Here is a 9,669-nt window from a genome sequence, read left to right as displayed (position 1 = left end):
TTTCAATTGCGAATAGTCGCTGTTGAAATTGTGCTACGCACAGCAATTAATAGTGACATGAACTTTCCTTGAAGAATTTTAATCATTCGCGTGGTAACCGCCATGAGGTGTCTGTAGGCTTTTGTTGTCTCGCTTTCCATGTCCATTTGTTCCGAATTTCTTATAAGTGAGTGAGTGAGTATGGTTTTACGCCGCTTTTAGCAATATTCCAGCAATATCACGGCGGGGTTTCGAACCCGGTCTTCGGCGTGACGAGCGAACGCTTTAACCACTAGGCTACACGACCGCCCCGAATTTCTCATAAGTTGTGTAGAGGCGATAACTCTTTGCAGGCAGTTTAATAATACTGATAATATATAATATAATGCTACAATATAATCCTGAATACAAGCCATGATTACATCCGTGGGTAACACGGATGGCCCTGTTCAGTGTGCGGATGGCACAGGGGCATGCAGTTTCAAATACAATATATTATTGACAATTATATATATATAAAACGATTGCGCTTATATATTATGCATAACAGATGTATTATTAATATGCAGGCATATGCTGAAATATGAACGTTGCACTACAATCGTTTATAACTTTATTTTTGATCCACTTAACTACCATTGAGCAGTATTATCATGTTGTGTTTACCAAAGTCGAGTTTAAGTTCACATCAAAGGCGTACCTGAGATCATCTTCCTTAGGCGAGGGCGTTATCTGACTATAAAAGTCCAGTTTCAAGCCTTGCCGAACGAGGCTGGAATTTCTTGGTTCGATCGTAGCGCCCCCACGGGCTAATATGAGTTACGCTCCTTCTAAGCCCCTCCTATTGACCAATCAGATTCCACCTCTCATATCACTAGTCTTGCATTTGCTTCAAACAAAATGGCGGCCCCCAGCCAAGACGATTTGACCGATAATTAAGATAGATATTGTAATAAAATGGGTCTTACCTAACGAAGTGCATCAAATCATTTGAGCACCTTGATTAAAAACATGAAATGATTTGTGAAACGAAATATCTGTTGACTCCCACTACACATGTTTTGCAAAACCTGCAGTCGACCGAATTCTGCACGTTGAAATACACGTTGTTTACGAACCGGATATCTAATTCGTTATTAGCTGTGTAGTTTGATTAGACTATGCATGGACTCGTTAGTCCAGCCAAAATGTAACTCTGGAATTCCAGCCTGGTTAGGCAAGGGTGGAAACTGGACCTGTTATAGTCAGTTAACTCCCTTGCCTCGGGAAGATGACCTGAGATGTACCGAATCTGCAGCACAGGCACATTATACTCTATCGTGTGCAGTATTACTACCATGAAGTATTGCAATCTTTTTTTTTTTTTTTTGACATTTTTTATTCCTTTCGAAGAGTTGTACATCAGGTTCAGAGGTTACACAGTAGGTTTAGTCAATTGTAGTGATAATACGTTACATAGATGTACATTTGTTGTGATATAAATATAGCATGCATAATTGAAACACGCACACGCACACGCACACGCACACACACACCCACACACACACACACACGATATGCCTCAAGTAGAGCATGAAAAGTTGTGTCGATAGTCAGATATAACTAAAACAATTATGGTAGTATTGCTATTTGAGGCGTAACTGATCTATAGCCTTATTGTACAGGGCATGATTATTATATTAATTTGTGTAGGATTTTTCCCCATTTTCGTTCAAATTGTAATAGACCATTGTTTTTGGTGGCAATGAATTTTTCAATCATCGCTGTCTCTTTTAGTATTTTTCTAAAATTATCAAAAATTGGTTTCTCACCCTTTATACTTGATATATATATATATCTTTTACTGGATATTATAATATGATTAAGTAAAAGTTTATTTTTGTCGAATCCAAAAATAACTGAGTATTTGGTAAGTGAGATCCTAGTATTTGTGTCAAGGTTTAAAAAGGTTTCCAGTTTGCTCCAAAAGTGTTTAACATATTCACATTCCCAATATACATGCATAAGGTTTTCGCCATTTAAGTCACAAAAGGAGCAAATATCATTATCAACTAGTTTCATTCTTAATAATTCCTTTTTGGTGTAAATTATTCTGTGGATAAACTTAAACTGAAAGTCAATCAATTTAGTATCTTTAGTACATTTTCTGAAATTTGAATAAACTTCTTTCCATAAAGTATTGCAATCTTGATGGTTGCCTTAAAGTCCAGGTTGAAGGTGCAATGTAAGGCGTGTATGCATTTTAACTCTTATTTGGGCAGACCATAAATACTGCTACCGAATGATATAGATATGGATGTAGTCACATTATACACTAGCTTGTTCTGTGTCGATTGCCATTGGTTTTTTCTCATCTGTACGCATATTCATTATGATGATTATTTCCTTATTGTGGCTCAGACTACAAAACAAGAAGTAAACAACTTGTATGTTCATTATAAGGTACCTTGGTGAGACAATGTTACAATATGAGACCCGTGAAGACCCGGGGTAGAATAGGTCTTCAGCAACCCATGCTTGTCGTAAGAGGCGAGTAACGAAATCGGGTGGTCAGGCTCGCTGACTTGGTTGATGCATGTCATCGTATCCCAATTGCGTGGATCGATGCTCATGATATTAATGACTGGATTGTCTTGTCCAGACTCGATTATTTACAGACCGCCGTCATATAGCTGGAATATTGCTGAGTGCGGCGTTAAACAACAAACAGACAGAGAGATTGCTACATTCTGGATTACTGAATTGCTGTATCTATGTCATTGTATGTCGTGTGTCTTGACAATCTGTTACATGTATCGCTTTCCTATGTACACATTTCCCATTCGGTTAATAAAGTACTTTCAACAATAGGCCTTGGACCAGCAGCTTGTGTTTCGAGAGGACATCACAAGTACAATATGTCATATAACCTCTGATCTCCACAAGGGTGGTCGGGTAGCCTAGTGGTTAAAGCGTTCGCTCGTCACGCAGAAGACCCGGGTTCGATTCCCGACATGGGTACAATGTGTGAAGCCCATTTCTGGTGTCCCCCGCCGTGATATTGCTGGAATATTGCTAAAAGCGGCGTAAAACCATACTCACTCACTCACTCTGATCCCCACAAGCTTGATGCCAGATTTCATAGGGAGTACGTGAATTGTTTGAACGCCGCGATGAACAGTGTTTCAGACATATCACAGCGTGTCAGGTTATATAAAACATTATTTTCATATACAGTAAAATGGAATCTTCCGTCTGGGGTATGATGCTGACAAACCAAGAAACAATAATGGTAAACCGGGATTCGAACCTCAAATCAGAGGCTTCTGGCACGCCTGACGGACGTAACTCTTTTTCGCTCATTTCGACTCTTCTTATAAGAAAATGTCACTTTGTACTGCAGTTCCACATGAAATTGAAGACTAGAAAATTTGTGTCACCCCTTTTATCGTCCAATATGTGGTGTAATGACATCTATTGTGTTTTGCGATGTATTTTTTTAACCCCCCCCCAACACACACACACACACACACACTCCCCGGCCACGAAATGGAAGGGGGATATAGGAATGGGTGCTCTCCGTGTCCGTCCGGTTCGTTTCCGGAGCCGAACTAAAAAAACCCATGAGATATATCTTAACAAAAATTGGTACATTGATAGGTCTAGTGGTGAACTGGTGTCTTTTGATAGTTCGGGATTTAAAAAAAAATTGTTTTCGAGTTTCCATGGCAACGACTTTGACTTTGACATGTCATATTGGCGGGGGATATGAGTATTTCATGCTTGTTCTTCTATTATATTCAGGGTTGTGTGCAGAAATAAACAGGCGCATAACAGTGTCACTGTGACTCATCCATACAGGTGATCTACGTGAGTGCGGTCCTAACACATACGGCTCCCTGGTCACGTATACCGTAGTACAACAGTCTGTGTTTGCATGGATGACGCACAGCCAGCCGAGTGTCGTGACCATAATGTGACGGCGCCACTGTGGTCGTGGGTTCGAATGTAGGTCCTCACCGTCGCTGTCAGGACCATAGCCGTGCTGTCGGGTTTCACCGAGTGGTTAACCACGATCCACAGCAGTCAGGTAAAGTGTCGTGACACTGATATATTGTACACACTGCTAAACTGACTCGATTGTTGACCTCGGGGGTTGGATGGGAGTGGGAGTGGGAGTGGGAGAGGGAGTGGGAGTGGGAGTGGGATATTATGCAATATGCAATATAAAACGATTTGTGGAATGGACTTAGGCAGACATAAGGACTTTTAAAACAAATATTGTCACCCAAGCTATCAATTAATAATTTCACAATGTATAGTGAGTGCCCTGTGGGTCTTCAGTAACCCATGCTTGTCGTAAGAGGCGACTAACGGGATCGCTGACTTGGTTGATACATGTCATCGTATCCCAATGGCGTGGATCGATGCGCATGAGGTCAATCACTGGATTGTTTGGTCCAGACTCGATTATTTTCAGATCGCCGTCATATAGCTGGAATATTGCTGAGTGCGGCGTTAAACAACAACAAACAAACAAAGCAAATGGTCCAGTAAATTTTCTCTTGTACAGGTCACTTTAGAAGATTGTATGCACGCTTCTTTTGTGTGCACGTCCCGCTCACTCTGGCTGAGTGGTATTTGTTCCTGTAGGAAGAGTTGGTTGGTTGGTTTGTTGCTTTACACCGCAGTCAGCAATATTCCAGCTATATGACGGCAGTCTGTAAATCGTGTCTTGAGCAGACAATCCAGTGACTGATATCATGAGCATCGATCCACCCAATTGGGATCAATGACATGCTCTAACCAAGTCAGCGAGCCCGATCCCGTTAGTCGGCTCTTACGACAAGCAAAGTCGCCTTTTACGGCAAGCATGGGTTGCTGAAGACCTATTCTACCCCGGATCTTCACGGTTCTTGTAGGAAGAGGTGGCCCCTGACTGAAATTGAATGAGGAACAGTAGCGACTGTCTTCCAGGAACAGACAGTACTCATCTCCAAGTCGTGAACAAAGTGACATCACTTCAATTTTGACAGGGATTGTTCTAGATGTTTGCTCGGCCTCAAACAGATGAAAAGGAAAGTCACTTGCTCCCCTGGAAAAGCATGGGAACATATGGTTCAAGTTAAAATAGGGAATAACATTGGAGGTCATATTTGTTACTCATGGAAATGTCCTCCCCATCTACCACAACACGTTTTAAAAGATTTGCTGGTGCTTTTAATGTTGTAGTGAGTGAGTGAATATGGTTATACGCCGCTTCGAATTTTCAAAAGACAGCATGTTCACAAACGTTTTGGATGCTTATTTCATAACGATCTTTACAAATCAGATGTTACAAGGTTCCCTGTTACAATTTACGGTTGGTACATATAACATTATAAAACTCCAATACCATAATCTCCTAAATATAAGTTGTTGTTGTTGTTGTTGGTTTGTTGTTTAACGCCGCACTCAGCAATATTCCAGCTATATGACGGCGATCTGTAAATAATCGATTCTGGACCAGACAATCCAGTGATTGATATCATGAGCATCGATCCACCGAATCGGGATCAATGACATGCATCAACCAAGTCAGCGAGCCTGACCACCCGATCCCGTTAGTCGCCTTTTACGACAAGCATAGTCGCCTTTTACGGCAAGCATGGGTTGCTGAAGATCTACTCTACCCCGGATCTTCTGGTGAGGAGATTGCTCATAATATCGGTGACTGGTTTGTCTGGCACCAGCTCGTCATCACATCGGATGTTTATTGCTTTGTTTAACAACAAAGAATCAGTCCTATCTTGTTTGCCATCAGTTATGAGAATGTGGCTAGCAATCATCTGATGGCATAACTGTTTTTATGTAAACATTAATCTCTTTTAAATGACTCGGTAGTGAGGTACAAGAAATTTAATATATATTTTATAAATAGTTCTATGACAAAGTCAGAAGAGTCTATTCGAAGGTGTTTCCTCTCAATAGATTCCAGGTGTTACAGATGATTGACGGTCTGGAACACACGGGAGGTGTACGCTGGTCCCTTGTTGGATGTATGGCGATTATCTGTGTGGTTATGTTCCTGTGTTGTTAATATGTTCCCATGTGGTTATGTTCCTGTGTGGTTATGTTCCCAAGTGGTTATGTTCCTATGTAGTTATGTTCCTGTGTGGTTATGTTGCTGTGGGGTTATGTTCCCGTGTTTTATGTTCCTGTGTAGTTATGTTCCTGTGTGGTTATGTTCCCAAGTGGTTATGTTCCTATGTAGTTATGTTCCTGTGTGGTTATGTTCTCGTGTTTTATGTTCCTGTGTAGTTATGTTCCCGTGTTTTATGTTTCTGTGTAGTTATGTTCCTGTGTAGTTATATTCCTGTGTGGTTATGTTCCTGTGTGGTTATGTTCCTGTGTAGTTATGTTCCTTTGTAGTTATGTTCCTGTGTGGTTATGTTCCCAAGTGGTTATGTTCCTATGTAGTTATGTTCCTGTGTGGTTATGTTCTCGTGTTTTATGTTCCTGTGTAGTTATGTTCCCGTGTTTTATGTTTCTGTGTAGTTATGTTCCTGTGTAGTTATGTTTCTGTGTGGTTATGTTTCTGTGTGGTTATGTTCCTGTGTGGTTATGTTCCTGTGTAGTTATGTTTCTGTGTAGTTATGTTCCTGTGTAGTTATGTTTCTGTGTGGTTATGTTTCTGTGTGGTTATGTTCCTGTGTGGTTATGTTTCTGTGTAGTTATGTTCCTGTGTAGTTATGTTTCTGTGTGGTTATGTTTCTGTGTGGTTATGTTCCTGTGTAGTTATGTTTCTGTGTAGTTATGTTTCTGTGTAGTTATGTTTCTGTGTAGTTATGTTTCTGTGTAGTTATGTTCCTGTGTAGTTATGTTTCTGTGTAGTTATGTTTCTGTGTGGTTATGTTCCTGTGTTTTATGTTCCTGTGTAGTTATGTTTCTGTGTAGTTATGTTTCTGTGTAGTTATGTTTCTGTGTGGTTATGTTCCTGTGTAGTTATGTTCCTGTGTAGTTATGTTTCTTTGTAGTTATGTTTCTGTGTAGTTATGTTCCTGTGTGGTTATGTTCCTGTGTAGTTATGTTTCTGTGTAGTTATGTTCCTGTGTAGTTATGTTCCTGTGTAGTTATGTTCCTGTGTGGTTATGTTCCTGTGTAGTTATGTTCCCGTGTGGTTATGTTTCTGTGTAGTTATGTTCCTGTGTGGTTATGTTCCTGTGTGGTTATTATGTTCCTTTGTGCTTATGTTTCTGTGTGGTTATTTTCCTGTGTGGTTATGTTCCTGTGTGGTTTTGTTCCCGTGTGGATATGTTCCTGTCTGGTTATGTTCCTGTATGTATCCCCTAAACTTGAGAGGCTTTTGGAACCCGGAGTAAGTTTATGGGAGTACATGTGTACATTAATATATATGGTTTTATTTGAAGTGTAACGACTAGTGATATGAATGTAAATAACTGAAAAGGTGAATTGGAAGATGTTCCTTGTTTTTTTACTGACATGCAATTTTAATCATTTTATTTAATTTCAGTGTTTGAGTAGATGCACCTTCTGCAAATTTCATGCAACGATTTCTTATAATTTTAGTGAGCCTACGACAGGCACATCCAATAGTTCGAATATAAATAAACATAAGGCTCTGATGCTTGTTATTTACACAGGTCTGGATCGAAGCGTGTAGCTTGGCACTGAACTCTTTGGGTGTGGCTATGGGAAACATCGTAACTATGGTTGGACACAACGAAGTAACAAAACTGCTATAAGTAAATAGTGTTTCCTGTCTTGGCGACGTTGTCATGTGTTTTATAATTATTATTTTTTATTTGTATATTTAATGCAGAATCCATAACAAAAGTCATCCTGTGATGATTCCTGGTAAGAGTATTGGTCCCCACTTGTCGCAAGAGCCGATTAAAGCATGTCATCGTACCCCAATTGCGTGGAACGATGTTCATGATGTCAATCACTGGATTTTCTGAACAAGACTACATTTACTTAAAGCCTTACCGTCGTATTGCTGAATGCGGCGTTTAAGAACCAACCAAACTGTTGTGCATAAAAAATTGTGTGTTACACAGGGATGTTCTACTTGTTGGCATAACCGATATGCTCTCTCTTATCTGAACTGGTTTTGCATTCTTTGCCATCTTGGGCATGCTGTCCATCAACTCGGGATTCCTGTAGAAGCTTTCGAGTCATCAGGTGATTTCAAAAACAAATTCACTTGTACTTCGGCAAGGACTGGCTCGTTTGAAGGATATATGTGTGTGTTGCAATGGAAAAAATCCGAAATCTGAAACCTCATCGGTGGATCTTGAACATACGATGTGATTAAAAATGTAAAGTTGCTTTATGTCGGGGAAGCATGGTGTTACCATTGTCACACTGATTAGTGAGGGTAAATTTTGTAAACTGTCTAACTATGTGGTCATGTTATATCGTATAATCTTTTTCAATGTGTTATCAGTTATTACATTGTTATGGATTGTCTGGTCCTGACTCGATTATTTACAGACCGCCGTCATATAGCTGGAATATTGCTGAGTGCGGCGTTAAACAACAAACAAACAAAACAAACAATAAAATGCCGTAAAAGTAAAAGGCGACTATGCTTGTCGTAAGAGACGACTAACGGGATCGGGTTGTCAGGCTCGCTGACTTGGTTGGAGCATGTCATTGATCCCAATTGCCTGGATCGTTGCTCATGAGATCAATCACTGGATTGTCTGGTCCAGACATGATTATTTTCAGATCGCCGTCATACAGCTGGAATATTGCTGAATAAAAACTGGTGAGCATTTATATCTCCATTAAACAGTTGTGGCTAAAGTAAAACAGTCACGAATATCATGTTAGCCCTGCTGTTGTGATTGAAATACCCATATGTGATGGTGAATATATCTGTATCCTTCTTTTATCAGTCTATATCCTCGAAGGGGGTTAAACTAGTGTAAAATTATTGTCCCCCTTAGAGGGTATGTAAGTCCACGTCTTTCAAGGTATGTTTATTTCTACCATGTTTTTAATCGTCGCATATGTGTTGTTTTAATGTTTGCTAAATGTGTCAATAATCGCCAACAGCTGTAGGGATGAGTCTCAAGTATCTGAGGTAACAGATTCCTCTGGGTCTTAGAAGTAAAAAAGTGGTGAAGGTTATATAAATGGCACAAAATAAGTGTTCGCGTAAAGGGTAGGTGCGTCCTGCCCTACCGGTAACACCCGCCACTCACACAAGTTTCGTAAATAGGTAAACGTTGTTTGGTGCCTAACGCCGCACAGCGATACAACGGTGGCCTGGAAATAATCAAGTCTGGACAAGACAATCCACTAACACCATAGCTTAAATGTTCACTCAGTGATTTATCAAATAGGTCTTCAGCGACCCATGCTTGCCATAAAAAGGCGACTATGCTTGTCGTAAAAGGCGACTAACGGGATCGGGTGGTCAGGCTCGCTGACTTGGTTGATGGATGTCATCGATCCCAATTGGGTGGATCGATGCTCATTATATTAATCACTCAATTATGTACAGACCGCCGTCATATAGCTGGAATATTGCTGAGTGTGGCGTGAAACAACAAACCAACCAACCAAATGATTTATCAAAACTTACATTTTGCACCTTACATACAGTTATCGTTAAATGCTATACTTTGACGGAAATTGTCTGCACTGTTTTTCCTCTTATATTCTAATGGGGCATGATTTAACATAATCAGTCATTCAGTG

Source organism: Haliotis cracherodii, unplaced genomic scaffold, assembly GCF_022045235.1.
Source record: "Haliotis cracherodii isolate W230 unplaced genomic scaffold, xgHalCrac1.p SCAF_17, whole genome shotgun sequence".
NCBI lineage: Eukaryota > Metazoa > Mollusca > Gastropoda > Lepetellida > Haliotidae > Haliotis > Haliotis cracherodii.
This window is presented reverse-complemented; position numbering follows the sequence as displayed.